Source organism: Stomoxys calcitrans, chromosome 3 (genome assembly GCF_963082655.1).
Source record: "Stomoxys calcitrans chromosome 3, idStoCalc2.1, whole genome shotgun sequence".
NCBI classification, from domain to species: Eukaryota; Metazoa; Arthropoda; class Insecta; order Diptera; family Muscidae; genus Stomoxys; species Stomoxys calcitrans.
This window is the reverse complement of record NC_081554.1, coordinates 108,475,263-108,488,316: the sequence shown is the minus strand read 5'-3', so window position 1 is coordinate 108,488,316 and position 13,054 is coordinate 108,475,263. Positions and strand designations below refer to the sequence as shown.

Below are 13,054 nucleotides of genomic sequence, written 5' to 3'. Positions count from 1 at the left end.
ATTAATGCAACGACTGTGTGTGTCGTAAATATGAGGATTGAACTTATCATATTTACAACGGACCCTGGTTGTAAATACAACGTAACAGATTTCATTGTATGAATGAAATTGTACATTGATTTAATATTAACGTCAGACTTTATTAATACAACGATAAAAATCGTTCATAATACGAACATTTTTCTTTCAGCGTACTTACAAGATCCTTGATTGTTTTCCCTACCACTCTCCACTTTATATATAAAGAATGAAACGTATTTCCTGTGCAAAGAAAAAGATTTATATTTTTCACAAATTTTTGCAAGAATTTATTCCGAAAAAAAATATATTTTTATCATAAACAAAATCCAACGACCTTCGGAAAAGATTTACTTTGCGTGTAGGATCCTTGCATTTTACATGAAAGTCAAAGTTTGGTGAGAAAGTTTGAAATAAGGCCTTGTATGAAGTAAGTAACGAAATTTTCTTTAGCAACTATATGATGATGATGCATGCAAAAGCTATGCATTCGTTTGGCAAATCTTTAACACTTCCTGAAACGAAATTATCGTTGCTATAAGAAATTCATTAACATATTCGGCTTGCTTTGTGTTACATTGAATATATTATGTAGAACATCTGTCGCCAAAATTGCCATGATATTATTGTGAATGGCAAATTAAAATTCATTGGTTTGAATATATATATTATATATATATATATATATATATATATATATATATATATATATATATATATAAATATATATATATATATATATATTTATATATATATATATATATATATATATATATATATATATATATATATATATATATATATATATATATATATATATATATATATATATATATATATATATATATATATATATATATATATATATATATATATATATATATATATATATATATATATATAAGTCAAATAGGTTGATTGACCCATTATGACAATATGTGACTCAAATGAAAGGTATTAGAGAGTAGAAAACCAATTTGATATCCAATTTTGCAGCCAAGATTTTGGGTGTATGCCCTAAAGTACACCCTAAACTGAACTTCATATCCGATTATGGCTATATGAAGCTTAAATCAACGGTATTTAGGAGTAAAGAATGAATTCGATATCTATTTTCAGGACAGAAAGCCGGTGGCCACTCCAGCCCCAAAACACCCTCCAAACATTTTATATTTACTGACCATGGCAATATGGGACTCACATTAAATGGATTTGGGAGTGCAGCACGAATTTGATTTCCAGATGTCCGAGATTGGTAATGCGATTCGTTCTAATTTCACACTCTCGCAAAACATGGTTTCTATTGTTGGGATCGGGTGACTCGAGGGCCGTCCAAAACCCGCAAATGGGTATATAGACCAATCACGACAATATAGAGCTTAAACGAAAGGTGCTTAAGAGAAAAAAAACGAATTTGATATCCAATTGAAAAGCCATGAGTTTGGGAAACTGCCCCACCCGAAAACACCTCTCTATTATATAAAAGCTATTTGATGTTTAAATTAATTGATTTTCGGGAAATTGATACTCATTTTCGGGACAAAGTTCCTGAGGTTCATCCCACCCTCAAACAGAATTTATTTACAGATCATGCCATTATGGAACTCATATAAAATGTATTTTAAAGTAGAGCACGAAGCGTATATCTACATTTAGGGCCAAGCGTCTCTCTAAGCCGGAAATATTTGCCAATACGATAATATAGGACTCGAAAGGTATTTGGGAGTGGAATAAAAATTTATCCAGGAAAACCGAGAACGGGCACTCTTCTCACACATCAATGAAAGCATTCCGATTCAAGTTTAAACTCAATGATAAGGGACTTTTTTATAGCCGAGTTCGAATGGCGTGCCGCAGTACGACACCATGGCAAATGTCGCCAGCATTAAGAGGGGATCACCACCGCTATAAATTTTGTCCGATGTTATCGCCAGGATTTGACCGCAAGCGTTAAGCGTTATGGGCGGCCATAGGCTAGTGGCTCGAATTCGATGTACACATTCAGGGCGAATTGTCCCAACCCTTAAAAAGATATTAGAGAGTTAAAGAAGGCGCAGCGGCGCAACGTGCACAAAACATAATACATTTTATTTGACTTCTATGCCCACAGCCAAAAGCCCGATGTTTGTAAATTTACAATTATTTTCACTTTTTTCCTTGTATTGTTTTCACTGGTCGGCAAATGGTGTTACCATCTCATGGCAAACACATTTTTGCCCTCCACGGCTAGTCTATGCAGTATACTAAAATAAATCATAGCAGTTGTTAAAGAAATAACACAAGTAGGGCAGAAAGTAAGGAATTATTATTATTAAAAGCGAGCTAAGTTTCTTATATACAATACAACATGGATCGCATTTGTCTAGTTCTTTTTCCGGTATCTCCTTTTAGGCAAACATATGATAAAAGAAAAAAATTGGTATGATATTGGAGCTTTATCAATTCATGGCCTGGTCCATAGTTGAAGTGAATGTTGAAGACCATAGTTGAAGTCGTTGTGTAAAATTTCAGCCAATTCGAATAAAAATTGCGCCCTTTAGGGGCTCAAGAAGTAAAATAGGGAGATAGGTTTATATGGAAGCTGTATCAGGCTATAGACCGATATAGATCATAATTGACACGTATATTGAAGGTCGTGAGAGACGTGGTTGTACAAAATTTCAGCCAAATCGGATAATGATTGCGACCTCTAGAGGCTCAAGAAGTCAAGATCTCAGATCGGATTTTATGGCAGCTATATCAGGTTATTTATGGACCATTTAAAACCATATTTGGCACAACTGTATGAACTTGTGAAATCAGACGAGGTAGTGCTTGGAGTGTTTGAGAGTAATATTCTTCGTAAAATTTATGGACCAGTTTGCATTGATGGAGAGTATTGGCGTCATATGAACCACAAACTATTTGAGCTTTATTGACGATAGTATAGTTGAATGTATCAAAGCACAACGATTGCGTTAGCAGGGTCGTGTTCAAGAAGCTCCAGTAAAGAAGCCTTTTGAAGGCGGTCATGATGGTACACATAAAGCGGGACAGCCAAAAGCCCGATGGAAAAATCAAGTGGTGAGAGACATGTTGAAACTCGCTGTCACAGATTATAGAAGGAGCGCAGAAGATCGAGGCGCTTGGAACGCTATTCTAAGTTCGGCAAATTGCACAAATGTTCTGTCTTAGCTAATTAACGTAAAAAAATCTAACGTTTCGCTCCAATATATCAAATGTTTGTCATAAATGTAGAATTTCCGTAGCCGCTAACGATTATTCGTTCACCAGACCAACTTTAATTGGCTATGACAGAACATTGTTAACTAGCCATTAGGCGAACTTGGAATGGCGTTCCAAGCGCTTCGATCTTCTACGCTTTATCTAAAATCTCTGATACCGTTTACTATACCAATAACTATTGACTTAGTCTCTCCTCCTCGTACACATAACATTTTTTTGTTCTTTGACTGAATGACCATTACTTTTTGAACAGCAGTCAGTACGTTGAGTATTCATAGCACAAGAAATACAGCAGATGATAGTCAAAGCCCTCCATTAAGGCTTGTTCATAAATGGATAGAAGTCTTACAAGTTAATTGTGTATCATAACATCGAAATAATCCGAATAAACTCTGAAAGAGATTAAATTATCAGGTGAAATCTGTGTAAAGTTGGTGAATTTTAAGTTTGTATTATAACCGTGTGAAGTGGTCAATTCATTAAAATGTTTCCCCTTTATAAACTAAGTTCACGTGAGCCATAAATCCTGATTTAACCGTCTGTGCAAATTGGTATCCTTTCTGGATATTCACAATCTTTTTATACCCACCACCGATGGATGGGGGTATATTAATTTTGTCATTCCATTTGCAACACATCGAAATATCCATTTCCGACCCTATAAAGTATATATATTCTTGACCAGCGTAAAAATCTAAGACAATCTACACATGTCCGTCCGTCTGCCTGTTGAAATCACGCTACAGTCTTTAAAAATAGAGATATTGAGCTGAAACTTTGCCCAGGATCTTTTTGTGTCCATAAACAGGTTAAGTTCCAAGATGGGCTATATCGAAATATATCTTGATATAGCCCCCATATAGACCGATCCGCCGATTTAGGGTCTTAGGCCAATAAAACCACATTTATTATTCGATTTTGTGTTAAGCCACTCTATATCACTCTTCAATTTGGCCCAGATCGGTTCAGATTTGGATATAGCTGCCATATAGACCGATCCACCGATTAAGGGTATTAGGCCCATAAAAGTCGCATTTATTGTCCGATTTGGAAAAAATTTGAGACAGTAAGTTGCGTTAGGTCCTTCGACTTCCTTCTCCAATTTGGCCAAGATCGGTCCTGATTTAGATATAGCTGCCATATAGAGCGATCTCTCGATTTAAGGTTTTGGGCGCATAAAAGGCGCATTTATTGTTCGCTGTCGCCGAAATTTGGGACAGTGAGTTGTGTTAGGCCCTTCGACATTTATCTGGAATTTGGCCTAGATCGATCAAGATTTGCATATAGCTGCCATATAGACCGATCTCTCGATTTAAGGGGGGCTATAAAAGGCGCGTTTATTGTCCAATTTCGCTGAAATTTGACACAGTGACTTATGTTAGGCTTTTCGACATCCGTGTCATTTATGGTTCAGATCGGTTTATTTTTAGATATAACTACTAAAAAGACCAATATTTTGTTATACACAATTGAAGAATGACTTGTTCTTATTAGTATTTGGTCCAAATCGGAACTAATTTCGATATAGCTGCTATCGGGCATTAGGTTTGCATTTTTCTCCAGATTTTGACGAAAAGTGGTTTACATACATATATACGTGAGGTGGTGGGTATCCAAAGGTGGGTTCGGCCCGGCCGAACTTAACGCCTTTTTACTTGTTAAAATTTGAAAGGAGTATGTAAGAATGATAGTGTTGTTGTTGTTTCAATAAAGTATAAGAATAAGAACGAAAGGTATTATTTGAGTAAAAAACATGTGTATTTATGTGCTTGCATCGTAACAAGTTCTAACATTTTTCACAAAAGAAGTTTACTTGTCAAAAATTTCCATTATGGAAAGCGAAAAAAAACAAAGAGAAACATGAATTCGGTCGAATAGTTTTAATTTTCTCTCACGTGATTTGAATAAATTAGAAATATGTCTAGTCGAATTTTTAATGTGTGTTGGTGTTATGCCTTGTTGTTTGCATTGAAGGAGAAATTTCAATCTTTCTGTTTGTTTCGCTAGTCTATTTATCGTTCTGCAGTATTGCTTCAGTTTACTTGATATTTCCTTGTTGTACTTGAGTTTGATGTGTTGGAAAAAGTTGTTGTACGTATTGTTTTGTTCGGTTCACCCTCCGATTGTAATATCTGTTATTTTTGTTAGTGAACACTGTTGCTCTATAATCTCTTACGTGATTTTGGCGGGTTGTTAGGTCCAATATGTTTCAAAATGCATTTTCAATCATGTTGCAACATTAATTTGAGTCCTTTGTCCCTTGAATAGGCATAATATATTTCTAAATTAAAAAAACAAAATTTTTAAAACTATAGATTTTACTAATGCATGTTTAAAGAAAGACCAGATTAAATTCCTAATAATTCCAAATTTTGTATTCGCCACAAATTCTAGAGTGAATTTATCATGAAAAACTTGCAATTTTATTGCAAACAGAGTCCCAAAGATTTTTACAAAAGAAGTTTACTTGTCGAAAATTTCGTTTATGGCCAATGAATTATTTTTTGCGCTTAGCTTTCTTCCAATATTTGCTAACTGGTAATGTTTAGAATCTAAATGAACAAGTTTCAGAAAATTCTTCCAGTTTCTCAATAAATTAATAAAAATGTGTTCTGCTTTAAAAAATCTGCCAAAATATTCAATAATGCTTGCTAAAACAACAGTTTTTGTGTGCTGAAAATGACAGACATATGGCTGCTGCTTTATCAAACATAATCTGCTGCCTTCAAAATATTGAATTCGTATTACTGCAGACAATGAAATTATTGCTTATTATTTTATGCTATTATTTATGTTTGCCTATTATGGCCAGTCATGTGTTGTGATTACTATTACTAGCTCATTTCCATGTTTATATTTATATATATATATATTTAAAAAAAGGCATATAGAATGTAAATATACACTGAGACACACATCTTCATATGTCTACTGTTCAATATCTCAGTCATGAAAATTTTTTAAATCTACATATGCCAAAAGTTATTCTATTCTTGGGCTACCTATGTATGTTTGTTTGTATGCAATGCATTGACTGTAACAACATCATTTGTTCCCTGCGTATTATCCACTTCTGCTGGTAAGCACAACAAAAACAGCATCACATCACTTGTGTGGAATGCATTGATTGCAACAATAAAGGTGGATGTTGTTGTTTGTAATTTGAAAACCGATTTTTTTTTGCTGTTTTTTCTTTTAAACACAATAAGAACAGCACCACTTGAATATTGTTAAGGTATTTCTTCTGGCTGTGATCTTTTCATTTTCTGTCCAAAATATATGTATTCTTCAAATGCCTGCGCTGGTGACCAAAATAAAAATTTGCGTAATGTTTTGTGATTTTTGGAACCCACTTGTACTATGTGGGAAAAGTTGAAATAAATGTTCCTCTGAGTTTATAAATGTGATTTTATTAAAATTCTAAACAATTTTGCCACTTCAGAACGTTAGGTTCGTCCCCTTAGCTGTATCATTCAAATTGAAGGATGACACAATATCTTTTAATAAACGGCGCACAGTGGGCCAAATGGCAAAAAAATTGGAAATAAGTCTACAACTTTTTATCTGTTGATTTTAGCCATACAAAATGTTCTAGACATTTGTAGAGGAGGACATAGGCTTTCAGAAAAGTGCTGTTGTTGGTCCATATCTTTAATACAGGGTGAGCTACAGGGTGTCAAAGTTGACCACTTTTGACTTCTCCAAGCTTCTGGGGGCCATAACTTTTGATCTACTCAACCGATTTACATGATTTAGGACTCTAGAGAAAGAGCTTGACAAGATCTAAAAAACTTATGCATAAAGTACCATGCCATCGTGTACTGTTAAGGAGTTATGAATTGTTTAATTTTAAAATATGAAAATTTGGCCTTGGTTTTTTTCAGTGTTTTTTAAATAACTCCGTCAATTTTAAAGCTATAAACTTCATACTTCACACAAATTATGCCAGCATATGTGTGCATAAAATACAAAAGGAATCACGTGAATATCTTTGGCGGTTTAAAAATGGCATCGTTTTCAATATGAAAAATATTTTTTTTGTCAAAAAATTGCAAAATTTTTCAAAAAAGATACTCCCATTTCCTTTAAGTTTTCGCAAACTTTGGCCGTCAAAGCATTATCATTTCTTTCCATTTTCACAAAGTCGAGGTATTAAGAAAAGTTTTAAGTGCTAATTTGGCTAATTTCGATATCAAACAACACCGTTATCTTAAGACCAAAATGGCCAATTTTTTTACTAAACTTCAAAAGTTTCTCACTGGAAAAAAAGTTCCACGGGGATTTTTTCGCTTTTTTTGAACTTAAATGAAAGCTTAAAATGTTCCCAACATTTTAAGGTATGTCTCGCCATATCCTAGCCATAAATGAGATCGTAGCGATCAAAATACTGAAAAAAGTCAATTTTCAAGTAGTGCTATATTCATTGCTAAAAAACAAGTATTACGTCACATTTTATTGCAAAGATGTTAAATAAACTTTTATTTGGTAACACTTCTTCTACAAAACACAAAAAGAATCATGGAAATATCTCTATTCTATTCCATTTTATGGAACCGGCAATAAAAAAGTCAATTTTTCAAAAAAGTCGAATTTCCCAAATTTTGTTTTTGTTGTCCTAATTGCACATGACACACTATAGCCATATTTACGCAACATACCTTATCGTAAAGGAAATTTTCATACCTTTCCAACGATGTATAAAACATTTCTCAACTCGGATTCTATCTACTCTAAAATTCATTTACACTTCATTAAACTCTATATAAAAATGTCTATTTGTGAAATGGAACCTTATATGGGGCCTACACTAAAACATTGATAGATTTGCCCAGGGTTTACAATACAAATGTGTTAGAATAAAAAAAGGTCTCCTGCCAAAGTTTAAAAAAATTGGAATAAAAATATGTGTTTTAGAGCGAAAACACTTCGCATCGGCGTGCGTTTATATGTATATTAGCTACTCCCAAAATAAAAAAGCATTTTAGTTTTGTATTATTTGATTTTATTCTCTACCAAATAATCTAAGGTATCAAAATTTAAAAGCTCTTTAATTTGAATGGCATCGGGATCGTCCTTATCTATATCGTCACATATTTTTGGTAGCCATTTAGTTCTGATGCTGTATAGTACCGGATCAGACGATAACAATAAATATTGAAGTAAATCATAATTTTGGTTAAATTTGGTGCTCTTTCGGGTATTGAAAAGCCGGAACTGTTTAACATCTCTATTACGGGATTCCTGAGCTTCTTCTGTAAGTTCTCCTAACGGAAGTATGTTGTATTCCACAATTTCCTTGCCATGATGTAAGACTTTATGTACTGTCGGTGTTAAAGCTTTCCACGAATATAAATCAGATCAAATGTTTTTTGTGTCATTACTATAAGCTTCAAATTTGGTTGAATTTATCATCTTTTTGCTATTGATTACATCAAGACCGGTTATTTTAGATGTCGATACGGGGTCCTCAAAAAACCGCCTTGCCGAGTTGCCATCATTTGTGCTTCCGTATCCGTAAAGAGGTTTATCTATTATAAGTCCCTTTTGTTTAAACTCCAACTGGATTCGATTCTTCTCTTCCTGCCTCATTTTGTGAAGATCTTGGTTGTTTCTAGCAGAGACATCGCGGTTTCCAGGGCTAGTCCGATATTTAAGGTCATACGATAAATGCAAACAATACTCCATGAATCGAATTCTACAGTGCAGGGGCGAAATACCGAAATTGAGCGCATTTTCGTTTACTAAATTTTCATCAGACTTGTCCTCGAATTGCCCATTCTTCTTGCCACAAATATTGCATCTCCAATTGGACATAACGCCAGTTAATGCGTTTGCCACCTTTCCATCGATCATAGTGAGTTGTAGTTGAAACGAAACTTTTATATTTCTTCCCAATTGGTTTATAACAATCATGGGTAATGCAGCAATTTCTTCCTTTATTTCGTTCACCAAAGATCGTGTTGTGTTCCGGTCTTCCTTTGTATACTCAAACCGAATTGGGCGACATAAATATTTTGACCCAGGTGTTCTATTTATCCATATATCTTGAAATGCATTTTCTTTCGATGATGAAGATTGGTCCTTGTACAATCTCATTCTCAATGGTACTAATGATGCCATGAAAATTGATGCGAAGTTGGTATCTATTTCTGTTTGTTGCTTATATTCGGAAAATCCAGATGATCCATCACAACCCCATTTGCTGATCAAAACCACTTCGGAATTATTACATGTGTTCAACTGTTCTTCAGTAAAATTAGAAATAATTCTAACAGCTGTATTTTCAACAAGATCAGCAAGTTTCACTCTTGCTTTTAATTCGTCCACGTATATATTTGATGGCACCATTTTCGTCCTGGTGTTGTACAATTTATGTTTTGAGGGTAAACAACCCCATCCTTTTTCACGAAGAGCCTTCCTCATTGTTGAGTATTTGTTTCTTGAGAGGCCTAGGTTCAAAATCAGGGCCAGTGCATCTTCCTCCGTGAATTCTGTAGTCGATTTTGGAGTTGGAATACTTTCTACCATTCTCTTTACCCTTTTCGGAGATGCTAATGGTAAAACATCGACAATTCGTCCAACATTTTTTGGTTGTGTTTTTAACAATGCTGTTTTGAACGTATCTTTTATTAAATTTGGCGGATGTGCCGCCAATAGTTCCTCTTGTTTTTTCTTTTTGGTTTTCTCCGTAACTTCGTCGTATGCTTTGCTAGGCCGGCCGGGAATCAGCGGTTTAATTTCAATAAGTAGATCCGATTTCAGCCACTTCTCATACATTTTGAAAAACTTGATTTTTGCGAATGAACATTTTTCAAGTTTGTCTAAAGCGTCTTTATTTAGCCTTATTCCATATATGTGGTCCAAAGTGTAAACAAGTTCCTTAAATGACTCCGTGTATGATTTGGAATCATTTTTGATGTCCCATACAATTTTCGAAAGAGTGGAATACTTCAGTATGACTTCCATAACTTATAAATGTCCTTTACGCCTCTACAAAATATAATGAAGAAAATTTGGATTTTGTTCAAATATTTATGCAATATATTCACAATTAATGACCCATTTCAGGTATCAGACGCAATCGTAAAAAGGGGTCCAAAGTGCCTCTTTTTACTTACTCTTCTATAATTATTTACCTGGACTCGAATTTGGTTAAAAAAAATGACAATGAATTTTTTATGGGTAGGTTTTTTCACATTCATTGATACGGTGGATTTCCTGGGAATTCGACATAGCGAAACAGGTAACATTTGTCTGCATCAAATCTTAACACAAATATATATATATATGCAGGTATATTTCTAGGTTACTTTTTATTCAAAAATCATCAGCTTACATTAAAAATAGATGTAGGTACTATACAAACGCACGCCGATGCGAAGTGTTTTCGCTCTAAAACACATATTTTTATTCCAATTTTTTTAAACTTTGGCAGGAGACCTTTTTTTATTCTAACACATTTGTATTGTAAACCCTGGGCAAATCTATCAATGTTTTAGTGTAGGCCCCATATAAGGTTCCATTTCACAAATAGACATTTTTATATAGAGTTTAATGAAGTGTAAATGAATTTTAGAGTAGATAGAATCCGAGTTGAGAAATGTTTTATACATCGTTGGAAAGGTATGAAAATTTCCTTTACGATAAGGTATGTTGCGTAAATATGGCTATAGTGTGTCATGTGCAATTAGGACAACAAAAACAAAATTTGGGAAATTCGACTTTTTTGAAAAATTGACTTTTTTATTGCCGGTTCCATAAAATGGAATAGAATAGAGATATTTCCATGATTCTTTTTGTGTTTTGTAGAAGAAGTGTTACCAAATAAAAGTTTATTTAACATCTTTGCAATAAAATGTGACGTAATACTTGTTTTTTAGCAATGAATATAGCACTACTTGAAAATTGACTTTTTTCAGTATTTTGATCGCTACGATCTCATTTATGGCTAGGATATGGCGAGACATACCTTAAAATGTTGGGAACATTTTAAGCTTTCATTTAAGTTCAAAAAAAGCGAAAAAATCCCCGTGGAACTTTTTTTCCAGTGAGAAACTTTTGAAGTTTAGTAAAAAAATTGGCCATTTTGGTCTTAAGATAACGGTGTTGTTTGATATCGAAATTAGCCAAATTAGCACTTAAAACTTTTCTTAATACCTCGACTTTGTGAAAATGGAAAGAAATGATAATGCTTTGACGGCCAAAGTTTGCGAAAACTTAAAGGAAATGGGAGTATCTTTTTTGAAAAATTTTGCAATTTTTTGACAAAAAAAATATTTTTCATATTGAAAACGATGCCATTTTTAAACCGCCAAAGATATTCACGTGATTCCTTTTGTATTTTATGCACACATATGCTGGCATAATTTGTGTGAAGTATGAAGTTTATAGCTTTAAAATTGACGGAGTTATTTAAAAAACACTGAAAAAAACCAAGGCCAAATTTTCATATTTTAAAATTAAACAATTCATAACTCCTTAACAGTACACGATGGCATGGTACTTTATGCATAAGTTTTTTAGATCTTGTCAAGCTCTTTCTCTAGAGTCCTAAATCATGTAAATCGGTTGAGTAGATCAAAAGTTATGGCCCCCAGAAGCTTGGAGAAGTCAAAAGTGGTCAACTTTGACACCCTGTAGCTCACCCTGTATTAAAGATATGGACCAACAACAGCACTTTTCTGAAAGCCTATGTCCTCCTCTACAAATGTCTAGAACATTTTGTATGGCTAAAATCAACAGATAAAAAGTTGTAGACTTATTTCCAATTTTTTTGCCATTTGGCCCACTGTGCGGCGATAAGATGAGCCGCTTCGCTAAACGGTATAGCATTTTTCTCCAAACAAACTAAGCTAGAAAATCCGTTCTAACTCATTTCGTGAGGAAAGTACCAAATGGTAGTAATTGCACCACTTAAAGAACCCTTTGTTTCTAAAAACAAAATATCAAAGTTCTAACTCTTTCCGTTCTCTCTGTACGAAGTTCACCTACTTTGTTGTATTTTGAAATTTTTAGTGCCTAAGTGTACGAACCCTTACATAACTTCAAAACCTTTATTTCAACACACTGTATTTATGCCAAGAAGCTCCTGCTCCGATGGAAAGATCAAGTGATGAAAGACACCTCGAAACTAGGTGTCAGAGACTGGAGAAGGAGCGCAGAGTATGCAGCCGCTTGGAAATCTATTCTAAATGCTCTATCACAAGAGGTGTTTTAGCCTTATGACATGTCAAATTTTGCTACTGTTAAAGTTGCTCACATAGTGTTATACGAATGAAACCACATAAGTTAATCACACTTCAAAACACCACATGTTATTTTTTCGATTGGAGTGGTGCTCTATTTCTTCTGACAAAAACATAACAAAATAAGCTGATTTTGCTGTCAGTCGGATGAAAGCAACGCCAAATTAAGTTGTTTACACAACTTTATGATTTGACCAGCTTTCTAACAACTTAAACAATTTTTACGCATTAAAATATGAGCTGCTGTAAAATTGTAAGTCTTGTCATAAAAATTAGCATATACTAGTGCGATAGCAAAAATGATAAATCGTACATAAAATGACAATTCTGAGACACATAATGGAATACCAATGATACATAAGAAGTGACATGTCGAAAGACAATACACATATATAGTGTGATATCGGCTTAAGTTCGGTTTGCAGTGTTTTATTTACCCATTAAGCGGATTTTCTTGCATAGTTTGTATGGAAAAAATGCTACCCCGATTAGCTCAGCGGATAATCTTATCGCCGTCACCATTCAATCTGAAAGACAAATCTAAAAGAGGAAGAACCCAACATATT

At 34.0% G+C, this 13,054-nt stretch overlaps 1 protein-coding gene across 1 annotated transcript in view; it reads left to right on the top strand.

Moving 5' to 3' along the window:
• Positions 1-13,054, top strand: part of LOC106087128 (uncharacterized) — a 632,434-nt gene that overhangs the window by 144,747 nt on the left and 474,633 nt on the right. The window lies entirely within an intron of this gene.